The following is a 21324-nucleotide window of genomic DNA, read 5'->3' as shown; positions in this document are numbered from 1 at the left end:
ATGTCCTTAGATATTTTTCTCTTGTTTTCTCACTTTAGGGCATATGGGAATTCTTGCTCAAAAGCTATGATATAGGGCATTTCTTATATCAACGATTAAAATATTTATTACAAAATGAAATTCAGATAAATTCTTACCTCTACCACAACCTGTATTAAAGATTTGTACCACATCCCTTTTATACAGGAAATATCTGTCATACTCTTCTCTCTTGGAACTCAATTTTCTCATACATGTTTTCTCACTAGATCTGAGGGATTGCCATTATTTGATAATTAATCAATTGAGAGCTACATTAATCAAATATATTAAAAACCAGTTGTTTTTGTTCTAGTAAGTAGTTGAACAGAAAAAAGGTTTGGTTGTGGGATCTAGTCAGTAGTTCAAAATTAGTGATATTGGCTAATGGCCTGAGTGGCTTTGTCATTACAAAGAGTGAGCAAGTTTTATGACATTTTGATTATCTGGATAGGTGAAATACTTGGAAATGGTAATTCTGATCAGTTTCCTGATAATCTGTGTAATTGAAAATTATATACATAAATATGGCGGGTATGGGTAGAGGAGCAAACAATGTTTTTACCTTCTTTGGTCATTGTCAGGTTCACGATATATCACAAATTGAAATTTCTATTAATTGACTGTTGGAATAATGAAAAAAACAGTAATAATTAGAAACTAGTTTTGAGCTTCGCTTGCTAATAAGTATAGGAGTATGAGAGAAAGATCAACAAACACAAATAGTTCAGTAACTTTGTAGTTCATCAGGAGACTAGTTAAAATGTTTTTGCAGAAGTATTTATTCAAGGACTACTTTCAAATTATGTTAACTTTATAAATTCTGTTGTAATTTTTATTAAATGTTATTTCTTTATACATTTTTTGAGAAAAACAAATACTTGCTCAAATTTTATCATTATTCATACAACATGAAAATGGAGATTTAATATTATTAGAAATAGTAGCTCATTGATAGTTTAGTTATATATTAGCTTTCTTTTTTTTATTGTGATTACCATTAGGATAAAGTTTATGACAACTGCCCATATTATTACTTCAGTTCTAAATGGCACATTTTAAATTAATTCATTTTCAATCATTCTGTTAAAATGTTTGAAGTTACTTTTATCAGAATTATTTTTGTACCTCTAGTATAACAATAAATTATAAATTTAAATTAAGCATATAATTTTAAGAAAGTAGTACATGTATGTGTGATGTTTTACATCTTGGACATTCTGAACCTGTTACGATTGCTTTGTTAAAATACACTTTGAAACATTTAATATGGATGAAGCAGAAAACCTTGGTTAGCAAATATGTCAATTTCTATATCTCCATGGATCATTTATGTATTTTAATTTACAGTTGCTGAAGATCTGGAGAAGTAAGTTTCAGCATCTCCAACTCTTTTAACCTGTGTTAATAATAATTAATAATAATAAATGTATGGAAACTGATGTTGGAGATATTACAAACCTGAATGCAATAGTTCTGTCTCGTGATAATCAAAGTATTCTGGCTTTAGGTAGGTTGTTTAATTGGAAAGCACTCATGAAATATGCTTTAGAAATTATTCTTTGATTGTATATATATTGAAGTAACTCAATGGTTTCACTTCAGTTAGTTTTCCTGCAGATATCTCTCCTTTTTTACTAATATTTCCTGAATTTTCAGTATTAATCTTGTCCATCCCTTTTGAAAATTTTTGTGATAATTAATCCAAAATTGCATACAAAATAAAGTTATAAATGTCATAATATGGTTTCAAGCTTATTTGTCTGGATAGAATAACTCATAAAATTCCAAATTACTAACTGTAAGGTTTGATTTGGCTTCCTCCATCAAATTTGTACTGTTTAACTATATTTCCTGCATTCACTGATACAATTTGTCAGTATACAAAACAAAGCTACAATATGTTTACATTTGTAGAGTATCTACCTTTAACCTTGTATTAAAAAAAGATTTAAAAGTCACAGAATTTGAAGCAAATGCTTTATACACTAGATAATGATGGGGCATATTGAAATATAAATTTAATTTCATTGGTCAGTTTATGATTTACATTACAATAATGACCACATTTAAACATGTTATTTTACTGAATGGCTCTTTTTCAACATAAATTCCCAAAATATTTAAATATGCAAGATAAATATTTAGGTGAAAAGTATCTAATGCTAGTAAACTAATAGAGAAATAATTTATTTTTTATTTGAATTTATATTGGCTGTAATGCAGATGATGGCAATATATTTATACTTAATTTACATACATGTGTTAAAATGAGTGACTGCTAGTTTGCTCCATATTTGAGGGTCAGCACGTTTGTTGGTAATCTGAACTCGGACACTTCTAATCTCATATAATGAAAACTTTCTGGTAATTTAATATTATGAACCTATAATATTTTTACACTTAGGGTCTACTTGCTGTATACTTTTGGGTAAATAAAAATAAGATTTTATAATTTTTTTCACACATTATTAAACAAAATTGATTTACAGTGTTTTTTTGTTGTTTTTTTCTGTTAAAAGCAAAACTATAGAATGAGCTATACGTGCTCAACCAACTATGGATATCAAAATCTTATGTTTGCCACTGAGTTGTCAGAGGATGTCAAGACAGTGCTTTAGTGATATTTACTGGAGTAATTGCTATTTATCTGTTGGCTATTGTAGATTTTATAGAAATTAACACTGAATGACAGACAATAACATATGGTACAACTTTATTTTTCATATTTAAATATAAATTTTATATATTGGAAATACAGTCTTTACAAATAAAAGAATGAAGTCATTATTGTTTTAATATTTATTGTGCTTATAACCTTAAAACAACAATCAATTTTTGTTACAGAAAATAATCCTTTCATTGGTTACATCCTCTTCAGGAAAATAGAAAGATGGAAAACTTGGTAAAATTGTAAGTTACTATATTTTAAAATCTCTGAAGTTCTTTCTCTAAAGTAATAAATGTAATTTGAATGTACAATATTGTTGTAGGTTCATGGCTTATATATATATTTGGGTTATAGAAATATATGTGAAACACTTAGCAACATGCTCTACTTTATCGTGATTTCAAAGAACAAATTTAAATGAATTATCTTAACAACTGAATAGTGTGTTGTTAGGCATTTTTCATCATTCATATTAAAGTGCTATTACAGCTAAAATATTCATCTATGATAGAATTCATTATAATTAATGATTATCTTGATCCAAATTGCAGTTCATTAACATTGACAAGGTTCTAACATTCCTTGAAATTATACACAAAACTTTTCTGTCAAACTATTTAAGAAATGTTATCTAAAACATAATCAGATTACACAGAAGAAGATGAAATTTCCTTCTGTTGAGATTAAGCCTTTTTTAACCATAAAGAAGCCCTACGAATTTGTAAAGGAATCTGGAAAAGATATTTTGGTTTACTTGGTAGAAGACAACTGGTTCGTATCTAATTATTTTATAATTCATTTGCATAACAAGTTGTATGCAAAGCATTATATTGCTACTTTATGTTGTAACTTTAATTATATGTTGTTAACGAATTGCAAATAATTGTGAAGATATAACAGTGAAATGACATGATTCATGTAATTAGAGTTGATGAACGATATTTTTCAGTGTTTATTAGTTTTAGAGTAGAAATATACAATGGTTTTAATGTACTCTGTCAACTGCAAGAAATGAAACCCCAGATTTTGCCATTACAAGTCAGTAAACATATCACTAACCCTTGGTGTAGTGTTCAGTATAGAAGTGGGGGAACATGTTTGAAAAGTGTTGGTATTGTTTGTATTTATCACATTGCTAATACAATAAAACACATTTCAGGAATATTAGCTGAAAGTTGTAAAGACATCACAGTCGTCTGGTTTCTAGTTTTCAATCAGAAACTGAAGTTTAATGAAATTGAGATTTATCACATGGTTGATTAACAGCTTAGAATCTGTTTCCATTATTATGAGATTCATGATGCTGAAGCCTTTCACATTTGGAAGAACTCCATGTGATGGTTTTTGAGCACCAGATTAAAGGGTTCAGATCTGATGTAATATGGTGCTCAAAGTTGTCTAGAAAGTCTATATACAGCAATTAATTTTGTAAATGACAATCTGAAACACTTTCCAAGGGGTTCTATTTCCTTTTCTTCAAAGCCTGGATTTATCTCTGCTAACCACTCATTGAATTCTAAGGTACTTAGCTCAGAAATTATGTTTGGAATGGAATTAGAAGTGCCCAAGTTTGATCCAGTTGGTTCATGAAAAAATCTGTGAAACACTGTTGTCTCATATTGTTCATGATACTGGTAACAGTTAACTATGATTGACTGAAACAGCTTTGTTGATATCTGTCAGCAGTATTGATACAAAATTAATTTCATTAATAGTATTCCAAGACTTTTTACTTTCCATTATTGCTAAAAGTAGTACACTACAGCAAATTAACTTGTCTACACAGGTTTGGAAAGAGATAGTTGTAATATTACATTGGTCAAACTGTGATGGATTTTTATCAATGTCACTACTCAGGACTTAATAACTTTTTGTGAACTGAAAATATGTAGGACTGAAGAAGCCTTGAACAATACGGTGGCCAATATTTTCCCTGAAAAGTTGGAATAGGGTAACTTGCCAAGGCTGAAGATACACATCAGTTTACTTTTCAGTAATATTTTAAATTGTTAAAGTAAGAACAAGCTTATCTGTTTAATATAATGGATATGAAAACAAAACACAGGATGATAACAATAGCATTCAACTTAGGTATATCTTATTCCTTCCTTATCACAAAATGTTGTTCTTTTTTCTGTTAATTTCCTTTGACACATTTGCATTCAAGTTGAATGAGGCCTAAAAATTCCTCTGTCACTTATGTACACAAAGATATCTCAGGATATATTTGTTTGGAAAGAAACTTCAGCCATAAAGAGTTACCTTGTATAAGACTAGTTGAGCACCATATGTTCATGAAAGGTATATTAAATAAATAGTTGGTCCCTGTTTATAGGCACTGCAACAGCACCATATGAAGGATGACAGTACAGTTTGTTCTGGAAACAATTAATAAAATACCCTTCCAAGAATGGGAGAAGAACCAGTTTATCACAGACTTAGTGAGAGTTACAGTAAGTTTATGACAGATGCAAAATTAGAAGTTAGCTATTTGTATATTTGCAACAGTAACATTTGTTTTACAACACACAGGAAGTAAGGCCAAGACATCTTTTACCAACTAAAACTTCTTCCACATGTAGAACTGATGCAATAACAACACTTCCATTATGAAACATACAAACAAATGATGAAAACCACTCATACATTGTCAGTAAATATAATTTTAGGAAATGATATCAGCAGAACATGAGAGAAGATTTTTGTTATTTTGAATTCACTGTTATGATTGGGGAATGTAGCAGATTCAACATCCAACACAAATTAAGGTTAGATGTTTCTCAGCTGTAATAAGAACTTTAGTATCGTAGCAAAACTAAGTTTCTTTTTCAAATAAACAGTGGAGTTTATGTATTACCACTGCTCAGAAATTGCCAAGATCACACTATTGTGTATAAAAGCAATAAAAGATTCAAAGCTCAAACATTTTCTGTTTTACACGTTAAACAATATTTGATAGTATTTTCAGATCTAGTGGCAGAGCGATAAGTCAAAGGACAAAACCAGACTTCAATATTTGTGGTGAGTACACAAATAGTGTAAGTTCCTGCTTATCTTAAAAAAAGAAGCTATTTCTTTTTATTTCAAATAATTGACATGATTTTTATTTAAAAAAATGAGTACTATCTGCACTAGCTGTCCCCAATTTAGTGGTAAAATCCCAGAGGGAAGGCAACTTCGTTATCACCCACCACTAACAATATCACATAGAAAATTTTAAAATCATACACATTGTAAATAATGTTAAAGGAAATAAAATAATTAATAAACTAAGAAAAAATTACTAACACATCTTAATTTTATATTAATTCTTATGATAAATTCCTTAACCATAATTATGTCAAATAGTATTTTAAATCTGATATCTTTATTTTAACATTATTACTTGAGTGAGACCACACTGGCTGAAGAAACTTTTTACTGTCTTTTTAATTAAGATTTTCTTCCTAACTTTATTATATTTTGCATTTCAAGTTGTGGTTAGTGAATCCATTCAGTTAGAACACCAAAAATAAACATTACCCAAACAAGAATCAAACAAAGATTTGTAAGGTGCAAGGAGTGCATTTTTACAAATTTTGATGATTAATAATTATCACAACAAATGTGTAGTTCAACCTGTGATTGTCTCTATATGATGCTAAGATGTAAAATGGAAATACCACATTATGTTTTAAGAAAAAGTCCAAACTAAATGGATAGGTTAAATAACAACAATATTAATTTCATAACTAAATAAGGAATATAATGAAAAGTGAATGGCATACAAATTTTATTACATGTGGTTTGATTTTTTAAATTTATCAATAAGATTTTTTTATGGTAATGATATCCTGCAAAGCTGACATTAATATTCCTGTTGAAGGCAAGAAATACTTAAGAATGAAGACACAACAAAATCAGGATAAATTCAAGGATTTGTTACATGTCTTAAAATTACAAAATTCTTTACAATAGTTTAAGAATTTTCAATCATGCCAATGAAAAATGGAAAAGTTCTGTCTGTATGCAATGGTACCTTGAGATTCTACAACAAAACATTGTTGTGGAGGAAAACAGCTGTACCCAAAGAAAATCCTGAGGGCTTAAAATAAGATGCTTCAACATTGCTTTCTGTTATCATACATTAGGCATAGTTGTTCGTCTTAGATGGTGGGAAATCAATGGAAACGGTCTTCCTAGAATGGTTCTTCAGCTTATGAATCTGAAAGTTTTCAGCAAAACATTTGTCCTGTAACCATAGCATGGATGAAGAATGGAAGGAATCTGTGAAATTTGTTGACAGTTTTTCTATCTGGGTTCTTCAAGCTTTGTTGGGTGAGCAGATCAAAGATATCCCTTTGTGTAGCTTTGTTCTTATTGATTGACAAACAAGATGAGTGAGTTAAGTGTGTTTTACTGAATATGTGTATTGGTGTTATGTATTTATCTATTTAAGAGAACTAACTATTAAAATTTTGAATTGGAGAACTGTAAACTGTGTTTTAACGTGTTTGTCAAGTTGAAATAAATTAATAACAATATACGATAGAATAATGTAAACAACACAAAACTGGTTTTGTTCATTAACAGTGCTATTTCATGACATGAGTGGGAGCATAATGCAATCTAAATCACACTAAAATATTTACAAGGCATAAGTTTAAAAACAAAACAGTAACATGAATTCCTCTGGAGCCCAGGTTATTACTAAATCAGTGTCAACCTTTACTTTCAGCAGTGAGAAAAATAAACAATTTGTCCTTGCTCATTGACAATGTAGTAAAAGTTTTGAAGTAAATGGCATCACATTTTTTTCATTGAACTAACGTTAATGGGTTTAATGTCAACCTAAAAGCAACAAGTATTTTGTTTCAAAACTAAGCTCCCTTTGGAGAGATGCCAACCATTATGATTTTGGTGTATTCATTACAACTATACACTCATACAGACAAATATTACGACTTGTTGAAACTCCCAAATTATTATATATGATATAAGCCTATACAATAAAGTGATAAATTATTTCCCCAGGGCTTGAAAGGGGTGAAAAGAAAATTTCTAGTTAGATACAAATAAATTTTGATAATAAATAAAAGACAGTCCAAATGGCTACTTGCAATAATCATGTTTGTGCTTGAAATAATAAAAAATATTTGTATCTCCGTCTACCAATAGTTTGAGTGCGGTGCTTCTCTATATTGGGTACGTGGGGGAATCCATAGTTACGCCATCAGTGCTTGTTAGCCAATTAGTGCTCGCATAGATGGGTATTTCTCGTTTTCTAAGCAGCATAGAAACACCAATGTGATCATTCACAAGATGGAAAAAAAAAAGAGGCCTCTTTCACCAGGTTGTCTTGTTTCTGGCAAATCTAAAAGGACTAAAACTCTGAAAGGGCTCTGTCTACAATCACTCAGTCATTTGAAATAGTTGGCATCTCTGCCTTTGTATTAAATGTATTTGGACTGTCTCTACATATTTTTAGCTAAATCACTTAAACTTTCTATAAGTGCGAGACATTTGATAAACAACAGGATATAAGGTAACAATTCAAATCACAAGATGCATTGCAACAACAACAACAAAAAGCTTGTCTAATACATTAAAATAATGTTTCTAGGTCAAGAAACATAGCAAGCAATATTATAAATTGTGGTTTGTTATGCTAGAAAATAAAATCAACAGCACAAATAGAGTAAGATAGATAAGAAAATAAAAATAAAATTTGGTTATTTTAATAACATCTTTAGAGTTAATGCATGAATTGATACAAGTGGTTATAAGGGTAGGTTTAATTGTTACTACTGTGGTGCTAGAAATATAAAATAAATGATGACAGCACAAACAGGAATGGACAATTTTGATGTAACTAGAATAACTTGCACATAGATGATGTTGATGACAGAAATTTCTCTAAAATGCAGGTTTACAGGTTGTTGATAAAGAACAAAAGGAGGAGTGGTTTTATACGTGAAATTTAATTTGCATCCTGTTGAAATTGATGATATCAAAAAGTAATAGCAAGGAGATTGAATCCATCTGGGTTATTTGCAGATACTGATTAGATGAGATTCTTCTTTAAATATTCCTTAAAGAAAAGGGTAGCTTGCAAATAAAAACCAGATTGAGTCATAAAGAGCAAGAAAAATTAAAGAAAAGCATAATAAATTTAAGATATTTAAATTGTTATGGTATAAAAAAATAAGGAAACTTAGGGCATCAAAATGAATGTTTTGAAAAAGTTTAGGTAAAAATTAAATATTAATGCTAAGGATCTAGTTACAATAAGGGGTAAAGAAAAAGGTTAAAATGTGGGTGAGACCCTAGTGGGATGATAAAGGAAAGTTAGGATCTGCTGATTGCATTACTAAATTTTGAATAGTTTATTTTCACTAAGGAATAATTAAGCAGTATTCCACACCTGAAATAGTAGATAGACGGCAGTAGGGTTTTAAGTATGATAAATGCAATTTTTTGTGTTATCATAATTCCAATTAAGTATAATTTGGATAGGAATAACCTTAATAGTGTCATGAAAGATAAGGATCTTGGTGTAACTAGCTGATCAATCTCTAAAACCATTCAAGCACTGTGCTATTGCTAGGGATAGGGCAAATAGAACTTTAGGTTGTATCTAAAGAAATGTTGAATACTGATCTGAAATTTATAACTTCATTGTTTTGGTCACTAATTATACCACATTTGGAGTTTTGTGTACTTCTGGAAATACACCAACTTGTTCTGATGGCTTCAAAGAATTATTCCTGTAATGGAGGGCTGTCACACAAGGAGAGATTTATTTCCTTAAAAATATTTTGTCTTAGAAAAAGTTAAAGGGGGTCTAATTGAAGTGTTTCAGATTTTAAAAAGAATTGATAATGTTCATGGATCAACATTTTTCACACTTAACAAAATAATTATAGAACTTGGGAGGGGGACAAGTAGAGATTTAGGGAAGATAGAAGCAGTGTTTCAATCAAGATAATTTATATTTCAAATAGAATCATTGGCTTATTGAATGGGTTGCCTTCAGATGTTGCAGAGGAAGTAAATTTGATTGAGTTTTTAAACTAAAGCTTGATAGATATGTGAATGAAAAGTGCTAGTTTTAAATTTGTTAATTTACTCATTTAATAGTCTAAGTTTGGCTTAGATAATGAGAAAGCTGTAATGGACCAACACATCCCTCATTGTACTGAAACACATTACATTATTTTAAAACCTTGTTTCAGTGTTTGTGGCAAGTAAAATGCAGATAGCCCATTGTGTAGCTATATGCTTAACTATAAACAAACAAAAACTTCTTTAAATATCTGAATGAGTGTTCATTAGTACTTAATAATGATAAATAAAGAAGTATTTATTGCTAAAATAACGTTGACATAACTCTATTGATAGACAGGAATGACATATTACACACTATATTATTAGCCTCCTCAAACATAAATTGTTGGTATACATTTTAACTGAAGTTTTAAACAGGTAGAAGTAACTTATGACTACCGTGGAACAAACACTGTGTGTTTATTCTACGAAGACAATGGCCAAATTGTTAGTGTAGAAGCTAGTTTTGTATTACAATAATTATTCATCACTATTTAACATCTTTAAATAAAGTAATTGTTGTGTTGTGTTTTTCTTAACTTATTTTCAATGTCCTAGATGAATAGATCATACTCAAATTTGAATTCTATAATGATTTCATATTATAATGGTGTGGGTTATGTTATATTAAAAGATAATATATTCAAAATAATTATAGAAATAATTGGTATAAAAAGAAAAGTATGACTGGCTTGTTCCCAGACTATTATAATAAAAATTAAATGACCCAATGTATAGTCCTGAACTGAAAGTTTCCACTATTATCATCTGTCACTATACAAAGTCACAGAAGTATCAGGAAATGTACTATACAAAGTAGCGAGTGCAGTTTTGGCTTCCACGACATAAACTGTACATTTCATACAAGTAAAAAAAATAGTAGTATTGTCTACTGAACACTTCTCAATTAGACATGTTGAAGAATAATTTTATATTTCACTAGAAACTGTACGAAAACTGAGGTATGTGAAAAAGTAAGTGTTGATAATATAAAATAACTTATTAAACATAAGTAACTCAGGATGTGGTTATTTCAATGATCTAGATGCAAGTACAAGTTTTATCTCCAAAACAATACAAAGTGGCCTTACTGAATGTTTATCTACTAAAAAATACAACTAATGTGGGATATGCAGAGATAGATGGCAATCGAGGAATGACTATTAACTTTTTGAATGTCAAACTGTTGTCTCTCCATTGGTTATTCTGGATGTGAATAGTAAAGTGGCAGTTGGCTATTCAAATTGTCAACTAATGTTGTTCATTTGTTTGGAAGATTGGTAGCTGGTTGGTTTCTAGTTTTAGACCTAAAGGACAAACTCAACTTGTTTTCAGAACTTCATGAGCATTAATAAAAGGAAGACAGCACAGTGGAAGTACAGAAAAATATACTGGAAAGCCATTATAATTGCATAATATATTATTACTAATCTCATTATATTTTCTAACACAACTGTAATTGTTTCTCAATCATTTTCTCAGAAATAAACCGTAAACCATCCAAACATTATACTGTAGAATATTACACAGATCTATTGAGAGGCATATTATTTTTCAGTTTGTATTGTTACTCTCAGAAATAAACATGTTTTGAGACAGTATGAAACCTATTGGTTTATCTTCACTTAGGGCCAACATGGCCATGTGGTTTGACACTCAACTCATGATTTAAGGAATGAGGGTTCAAATCCCATTACATGAAATATGTGCACAATTTTATGTGTGAGCATTATAATGTGACAGTAAATCTCACTATTTATCAATAAAAGAGTAGCCCAAGAATTAGTGGAGTGTGGTGATAACTAGCTGCCTTTTATCTAGTATATACTGTTAAATTATAAACAACTAGCACAGATGTGTAGCTTTGTTTGAAATTAGAAAACAACAAAAACATCTCAGTTCTGTTGTCTAAAATAAACTAAAACTATTTATCAATAAACAAATACATAAAACAACACTTAAAGCTTTTTTTTTTAAACTGGCTTATATTTACTGTATCCAGAACACCAGAAGGTAACCCATAGCCAAGACCAACCATCCTCTATGAAAAATAAAATTGGACTTAACTGAAGATGACTCCTACCCTGCCAAAATTTATAATTTTGTCCCCTAGTTCTTGTACTTTAACTGTTAAATATGAAAAAAAAATGCATCAAAACTATTAATTCCTATTACAATCTTGAACACTGCCATCAGATTTAATCCAAATGTTTCTCTTTTTTCAAGTGAAAACAATAGGATAGTTTTTATCCCTTCTTATAAGACAACCATCCCAGATACCACACTTATAACCCTCTTCTGAATCCCTTCCAACAATTCAAGGTCTTTCTTGAAGTAATGAGGCCAAGACTGAACAAAATATTCCAAATGCAGCCTAACCATAACCTATACAAAGAAATTGTAACTTCTTTAGACTTGTGTTCAATATTTCTGAAGACATAACCTGAAAATCTCTTTCCTCTATACCACTAGCAACAGCACACTGCTTTAGTTTTAGGGACCAATCAACTATTTCACTAAGAACACTTCTTTTATGACATTGTTAAAGTGATTATCATCCAACTTGTACATATAGATTAAATTCTGGTAAACCATATGCATTATCTTACATTTGTTATAATTTAAGCCAATTTGCCATTTAGTTCTAGAACTCTCTACATGATAAATCCATTTGTAAAGCAGTAGCATTCTCTTCACAGTTAGCAATACATTTTAGTATATCTATAATATTAAAAGTAATTTATTGTGTTCCTTCATTTGTATCTTGTTGTAAATAAAAAAGAAGCAAAGATCCCAAGACTGAGCCCTGAGATACTCCACTTCTAATATCTAACCTCTTTTCTTCTCAATTAACTTATTATTCACAGTCAAAGAATTTTTCCAGCATTTTATGTGTCACCTTGTCAAATGATTTTCAAGAATCCAGATATAACAAATCTGTACTTCTACCCTCATCTACATAAGCAATGACCTTTTCAAAGAATGTTAAAAGATTCCTAGGGCAATATTTCCCCCTAGAGTTGACTTTTCAATAAAATTTTAAACTTTGTTAAATTACTTCAGAAAGCATCTTCTTTCAGACTTTCAAAAACTTTTCCACAATTTAAGTGAGATTAATAAGCCTATAAATACTGGTATAACTGCTATCACTTCCCTTGAAGATATGAATGATATTAGGTAATTTGAATTCATTAATCCTTGTTGACTAGTCAAGAACTTACAAAAACAATAGTACCAAATGGCTCAGACATCCAATTCTTCAAAACCCTGAGGGAAATATTATCTTGCCCATGAGCCTTAACTTCTTAATTTTAACAAGCTCAGAATTTATGCAATTATCTTCTTCAACTTCAGTTTTATCTATCAATTGTTCAGATGAAGAACACTGATTAAGTGTTTATTCTGAAACACTAAAAAAAACAAAAAAAACATAATAACCTAGCCAATTCATGATTATCAGATCCAAGTCTTCTTTTGTCATTCTCAAGAGACCTATCTCCATCCTAATATGTTTTACTCCTAATGTACTTTTAAATTACTTATTAATAATTCATTCAGTTGATTTTTTCACATATATTTTTGGATGTCCTTATTTCCTGTTTGACTAACTTTCTTGTTGATTTTCTACACTACTAACAACTTTAAATTTCTTATGCTTTTCTTGAATTCTATCTCATATCCTTTCTAAGGCAACCTGTGTTTTTACCTGTGGTTACTCTTTTCTTTCTTTAAGAATTATATATTTGCGTACGGAAAAAAGTTTATAAATTCCCTCCCCCTCCATTTGCTCAGCTGCTCAATTCAGAACAGATAATTCTTGTTGTTCAAAATGTGTTTTGAAATTTTAACTTAAATACTATTATTTCTTATTTTCATATTCAGTAAAATGCTGAACCTAATACAGCAATGATAACTGGTAACTATGTGTTCCCCAATTTTTACCCTCTGAACCATTTCTATATGAAAAGTTAACAATAAATCTAAAATAGTATTCAGTAATGTCGAGAAAACCCACTTGTAGAGAAAAATATATGTAAAAATGGCTCGTTTGAGTTGAGAAAATATTTTACATAGAGGAGGGAACAACATTTCAACCTTCTTTGGTCATCGTTAGGTTCACAAAGAAAGGAAGGTAACTGACCGGAAGCTGACCACATGTTTGAAAGGGGTTGTGTAACCGAGTGTTGGAATGTACAGGGCAATGTTAGATGTTTGAATATATTATATAATATAAATATAAAATATATTCAAACATCTAACACCACCCTTTTGAAATCAGGTTTCTTGTACTGTAAATCTACAGATATAAAAAAATATAACAATTGCAAAAGATGAAATGCATATCAACTGAAAGTTGCACTAAGCCATAATAATGAATGCATAAGTTCTCTTTCTATTGTAAATATAAAATATGAAGAGCTTTAAATACAAAGCACTATTGCAAAACACCTATGATCTCTATAATTAGAGTCATGTCATACAATGATTTTAATGCATCTTATTGGTAAGGTGGTGTTGTGGATGTTGTTATTCATCCGTGATGTAAACTTATTCATCTAAACTCACCTCCTTTCCAATGGTAAGAGACAGTCAAAAGTTGGAGCTAAGTGATACTGATTTTATCTCTAGTTTGTCACTTCAAAATAAGGGATGGCTAGTCCAAATAGTTCTCAAGTAGATTTTCACTAGATTAAAAAATAACCAACATGTACACAAAAATGTATAGTCTAGTATTTAAGAAACATCTAACTTTTGTTTGTTTAAAAAGTAAATGATACTTTTATATGCAAAAATGGCTCCTTTGGGTTGAGAAAATATTTTACATAGAAGAGCGAACAACGTTTCGACCTTCTTCGGTCATCGTCAGGTTCACAAAGGTTGTTTGCTTTTCAATGCAAAATATTATCTCAACCCAAACGAGCTGTTTTTGCATATAAATTTCTCAACAAGTGGGTTTCTCGACATCACTGAGTAAATGATACTCTTAATGTGAATTGAAAAAAACATTTTCAACAATTGTAATTTACACACATATGCTATTTTAATAATATGATCAAGCTGATATTGGGTATAGTTAAACATGATGTAGTCTAATACAATGTATAAAAACATAAATGTTTGTGCTACATAAAGAAAGTTTGTAAACTACTAAATTTGAGAATTTAAATTTTACTGATGTTTAAAGTTTCCAAGTTCAGACTCATAAAAGATTATCTACCATTGCACGAGCAAGATAAAAAGCATCAAATGGAATATGAAATGCCTAAAACTAAAGATAATTAATTATAGAGGTAAATGTAAGAGACAAATCCAGAAAAATTGCATAAACAATTATCCTATTTACTGTAAAGAAATTAATAAACATTATAAACAAATTTATACATACAAAAACTGATGTTAGCAAAGATGCAACTTTCTACTCTACCCAAGGTACCAAAGTGATAGCATATACATGTATGAACATTTTATTTCTTATTTACATTAAACACCTTCTAATGCATTACAAATTTTATCCTGTTACTACTGTTCAAAAGAACCAACCAATGAAGACTGCAATAAGATACTTTCATTTCTACTTCAGTATTGAAGAAATTAGTAGGAAAAACATCAAACAGAAATAAACATGTTCTTTATAACATTTATTATATTTACATAACTTGTACTGTTGTTAGTTAGGTCCGTTAAATGATTATTATTTTTACTTTATTTATTGTTACTATAAATTTACACAAATAATGGAATGAATTTCCTCAAAACAATGAAACTGACTTCTTACTACCAGTAGTGGGCTCATGCCTGATAATGGGTTTAATAATGTCCATATTGTAACCCACACATGAAACAAAGAATAAAGTAAAACTACTTTGGGTGTCTCAGTTTATTTATACACCAGTTTGAACCACTGGTCTCAAGTTTCATAGCTGTAAAAACTTTGATAACAACTGTTATAACAGACAAAACCTACTTCTACCACTCAGGGGAAACCCTTGCATCTTAACCAGTCTTAATAATCTAAAAATATAGTTACAATATTATTTTCTAGTGCAACTATTTGCAAAGTCACCTGCTAAATATGTACTAGTCATCCCTAATTAAACAACAAAAGACACCTAGTCATCACCACCCACCACCAAGTCTTGGGTTACTCTCTTACCAACAAATAATGAGACTGATCATCACAATAAAAGTCCCCTACAGCTGATAGGGAGAGCAAAGTTAAAAGATCTTATGAGATAGGATCTGTAGTTTCGTTTAGTTCTATTTCATAACTTTTTTGTAATGGTGGATGTTAGGAGTTTTAACATGTAGAAATGTTTGGGTGGTTTAATTTCAAATTCAAGAAAATTAAGAGTAACTGCCTTCCCACAACTGCCCTATGAAAACAAGTGTTCATTTTGAAAACATATTTACACTTTATTTGCACCATATTAAACCCTATTGTTAATATCCATTAAACACTAATGTTATTCCAATACAATGTTAGTGTTTTAAGTTTAAAACTTATAATATATTAAAATCATGCATCAGATAATTTTCACATTCACATGTTTAAGATATTTATTACATTAACACCACAGGTGTAGGCTGATTACAATTTTGGTAGGTATATTGATTTATTACAAGACCAAGAAATAAATTTTGTTTAAATTTCATGCACATGTAAAATTACATCCACAAATACTTGATTAAAACTTTATATATATATATAAATTAGTTTTTAGATGACAAATCTACACAATAAACAAAAGTATATTATACAAAATTGAAACTTTACTTGCGTCAAGTAGAAATATTAACACTAACTAAAAGACTTCTCTAAATTAGTAATTTGGTGTTTAGATCTTGATAAAATATGCAAAAATTCTTTCAAGTTAGAACTGTTTAATTAAGTGTACACATTTAAAACTAACCAATGTTGTACTATCCGAAAATATTTTGAATAAATGGTTGAATGTTATAAATCAAACACATAATACCTCACTGTTGATAGCATCATTGCAACACAAATGTTATTGGTTTTCATAAAAACCTTTGTTATCACCAACATCATATCTTGTTAAAATTTCCTGCAGACTGTGTATAAATACCAGAAGATGGGGTACCTCCTCATCTGCAAAATACAAATGTCTTTGTGAGATTGCATCATCATAAATGTTCTAAAAGACAAAGCAAATGGAAATGTAATGTAATAACAAACATCATAAAATATAACCAAAGTCCATTTTCCTTATTGTCTATCTAACTTTCAATATAAAACCTCTATCAATAATTCAGCCATCCAAGATTTTTCAAAAGTAAAATTTGCTGACATCATTCCCTTGTTTCACATTAATGTGCAAGATATAAAGACATTTTTAAAACATCTATGAAAGAGTAAAACAGATTCACTAATTGATTGATTGACACTATATGCCACTTTGAACATAATTTTGGTTATATTGTGGTTAACAGAGGCTGTAATTTAGTGGTAACATAAAAACGTTGCAACAATAAATGATAAAAAAAAACCCAGCAATCTTTGGATTTTCAACAAAAAAAAAATTTAGTATATTCTTTCACTCCTTTTCTGTGCTATAATTTTCCAAAATATGAAAAGACATATCTAAAGGAATTCATGAATCATAGGAAGTAACATCTGGAAAGTTGCAAAAGACATAAATAAAAACACTTATAAAAACAAGAATTTGTTGCACATCCTATCAATATCAAGACTGACCTGGAACTGTCAATGCATAAAAGATGATACATGAATCATTTTGGATATTGAAAATCAAAACTTGTTGTGTATCATTCATTAAATATATCCTGTCAACAATATAAATAGATACATTCTGTATTATTTGTGAGCTAGTGCTGATAATATACTCAGGGTAGAAAGGTTGGATAAGGACTAACCCTACAGTTTGCATAATTTCATTGTACTAGAACATTTTTTATACTGTTGTTATTTTTAAAAGACACATTGTAAATCACAGTTACCACAAAGTTGTGGAACAAGAGGTTTTATAGAAAATTTAAAAATAACAATACCTTTACAACTTTAATTACCATTTTTGATGACTATCTTTTCTCTTTCTTTTTCCAACTAATTTTTCCAGCTTTTCTTACAATGTCACATTAGAACCTGGTAATAAACAAATACAGATAAAATGATTTTACCACAAGTTACTACATTAGCAAATTAAATCTTCCATTTTAATAACCTTCATTTATTTATATTATGCAACTGGCATGTTTATCAAACAATTATTCAATGAATGGGTTTAATTGTTAACAAAATTGGTATATTAAATCTCAATAAGTTTATACTAAATGCCTTAATAACACTTTCTTAACATATAAAATTATATACAATTAGAAGATGTTTCACAGATAATATTCAATTCTACAAAATGTTTTACATACGTACATTTAAATTTTCTCTCAAATGCTCTTCAACCTTTTTCATCAGACACTCATGTTTATCATTCACCTTTTTTATAGCCTCATCAAGACTGTTTCTCATGTAGAAAACTTACAAAGTACCTTAATTACTATTTTCTAGAATAAAATTTCAAGTTAAAATTCACATTAACTTTATATAATTGTTTTCAAACTGATAAATGTTCACACTTTTTCAAATATACTTTAGAAAATGAACTGTATTTCAAAATATTGTTTACTCATGAAACTTATTAGAAGCCTATACAACTTCAAATTGCGGGTTTTTATGTAATGTATTATAGACTGTTTTATTAGTGCTTGAATTGATTGGAAAATTCTAGTTTTCAAGATATTTCTTTTGTGCTGTTCATTAATTGATTGAAATACCTTGCAAAACTTCCTTGATCAAAACAAGAGAATCTTCCTGGTTTCAGTGATGTTTGCCACTGTGCTCTTCTAGAGTGGTACTCTCTCAATAACATGTGATTTAAATTGTCCACCAATCCATTTTCTATTTAGTTGCTCTACATGCTTATCAAAAGCCCCCTCATTTATCGGAAAAGAGGAAAGAGCTGGTTTCCTTCCAACTTGTCAAACTCTAAAGTTTTAAGTTTGAAAGCTGAGGAGGACTCTGGGGATGTTTTTCATACTTTCCCCTACCTTGCAGTCCCCATTATTTGATTTAATTTACAAAAAGAGAAACTCTAGAAGCAAATAAAGATAAGCCTGTTTACTCTATTAAGATAGGATAAATTCATTTCAAATGAAGATAATATCCAGAAGCAAGATGTACATTTTTTTCAGGAATATATTGAAATGATAATAACATAACAGTCTTAAAAAACAAACAAACAGTAACAACCTTAACTTCTTCTCTACAGTCATAAGAAAACTCATCTTTCAATCACTTCATTTTCTTTCTGATTAATTTTTTTAGAGTAAGAAAGAAATTAAATTTTATTATAGTAACCCTGACAGTACGAATTAAAAAGTCTTGGATATCTTTTCATATAAAATATTATACATTCAGTTACCAGATTATTAAATATATTTTTCTGTCCATTATTCAGAGTCATATGTACTGCTGGTAGAGTAATGATAACAAATTTAAAGATTGTGACCCATATATTAGTAAATCACTTAACAGTTTACCATGTACATAAAATAAATATCCCAGTGTTAGAAAATGTATAATAATCTACGTTTATTTCAAAATTTGTTACATCCAGCAGCACATACTTTTTTCCCAGGAAATAAACAGAAAGCAAGAAATTTTTAATGTTTAATTTGTATATATTTACAAGTTTTTCTCTTGAATAACAACAACAATCTTACATGAAAATGAGCATAACACATGTTTACATTTTAACACTTCACACGATCATTCTTTTCTGCTAAAGAACAATCATTTTTCTGATTAGTATTAAATCACATTCTAAATTTCAGATGTTTTGTTTATCTCAACTTACTGATTGTATTTCACACATAAACCTACTTACATCATCACAAAGTACAATAAAAGTATTATTCTTAAATCCGTTCAAAACGTAATTTTCTTCAATCTCTTATAATTACAAGTTTTCCACACAAAGGTCAAAGTTGTCTTTGTTGAAAAACAAAAAAGCAAGGATATACTCTTTCAACTGATACATTGTACTTTATAATTGTAATGATTCATATAGTTGCAAACTCTTTAACCTAAAGATGACCTAAAAAGGTCACAACGTTGTTCTCTACTTCTATAGTTTTAATACCCATACCAACTGTATTGAGATAGAATTTTACAAACGATTTATACAGTCCACACTTAATTCAAAAAATAACTATAGCAATGATGCTGCATTAAACCGTGTTATAGAGAAAAGAGATTTAGCCTGAATCGTTTAGGGTTAGAATATAAAATGCTAATTTACTTACGTACATACTGCTTCGAGGTTTTTGGATTATTTTAACATCAAAGCATTTTTGCGATATAAGTTTAAAGTGCCTGATAACACTTTGTGATGTCCTAAAAGTTGGAAATAATAAAATCCTTTTTGTTATAGACATTTGTTTTATCAGATTTGAACCCTTTCTCGCATTACTTTTACATGTCTTGCGATCTCTTGTACTGTTTTGATTACGTCACACAGATAAATTGTTGTAGACACGTGAACGAATATTGATTCAAAATATGAAAAATTCTGGAAAACCGTTAATAAACTAAGTTACGAGTGAAACCTCCATCTCATTTATACTGAGATTCACAGTGAAAAACAAGTTTGCGAGATTAATATTGATAAATATAATTTTAATATTTTACACATTAGAACCTTACTATATTTTCAAATACCTGAATAATATTTCAATTATATTAGGTGAGAAAAAATTTAATTTTTCATGTATTGTGATGAAATTCGTTATTACCACCATTGGCCAAATTAATTGGCCAAAGTAAAGCCTAAATCTTGTTAGGTTTAGATTAATTTGTAAGTGCTGAGTTTTCTTGTGAAAATATAATTTCGAAATATAATTAAGTTAATATTAATGAGATTAATTTATTCATTGTAGAATACTAATAATTTTATATACATGTGTGTGTATATACATATGCATGTATGTTTAGAATATAACCTCTTGCGTTGAAATGACACGTTTCCCTTTTTAACCAAAGTATGTATCAAATATAGTGAAAACCGATGATGGTGTTCTATTGTGTTTATGTATGTTTTCTTACATCAAAGCCACATGAGCTATTTGCGATGTACACTGAGGAAAATCCAACCCGTTACTTTAGCTTTGCAAATCCTAATATTTAACACTCTTCTACCGCGGAAGTGATGTTATAGCCTCGGAAAAGTTTAAAATTTAAAAATTTAAAACATTAAAGTGTTTTCTTATCAATCCTAATCAATAATATGGGCCATAATGTGTTTCCAATTTGTAGACAAATTATTTTAGGAAATAAATAAGATTCTATGAATTTTCGATATTGTTTAAACTAACGAAGGCCCGGCATGATCAGGTATTCGGGTTCGAATCTCCGTCGCACCAAACATACTCGCCCTCCCAGTCTTTGGGACGTTATAATGTAACGGTCAATCTCACTATTCGTTGGTAAAAGAGTAGCCCAAGAGTTGGCGGTG

The 21324-nt window shown here is 29.5% G+C and overlaps 1 long non-coding RNA gene across 13 annotated transcripts; it reads right to left on the bottom strand.

The window, feature by feature from the left end:
* Nucleotides 1-234: 234 nt before the first annotated feature.
* On the bottom strand, nucleotides 235-20434 carry LOC143243396 (uncharacterized). Of its 13 annotated transcripts, none has more exons than XR_013024455.1 (5): nucleotides 20117-20429; nucleotides 17825-17900; nucleotides 16753-16886; nucleotides 14342-14460; nucleotides 235-250 (listed from the first exon to the last, which is right to left on the bottom strand). It is a non-coding gene; the product is annotated as an uncharacterized LOC143243396 (long non-coding RNA). The 13 variants fall into 13 exon arrangements; XR_013024453.1 differs by lacking the exon at nucleotides 235-250 and adding an exon at nucleotides 2718-7044 and having other exon boundaries at nucleotides 20117-20431; XR_013024458.1 differs by lacking the exon at nucleotides 235-250 and adding an exon at nucleotides 2718-7044 and having other exon boundaries at nucleotides 17807-17900; nucleotides 20117-20375.
* Nucleotides 20435-21324: the final 890 nt, after the last annotated feature.

The sequence above is a fragment of the Tachypleus tridentatus genome, unplaced genomic scaffold, assembly GCF_004210375.1.
Source record: "Tachypleus tridentatus isolate NWPU-2018 unplaced genomic scaffold, ASM421037v1 Hic_cluster_2, whole genome shotgun sequence".
Taxonomy (NCBI): Eukaryota; Metazoa; Arthropoda; class Merostomata; order Xiphosura; family Limulidae; genus Tachypleus; species Tachypleus tridentatus.
Note: the sequence above shows the minus strand (reverse complement) of the source record. Positions and strands in the feature narration are given on the sequence as shown.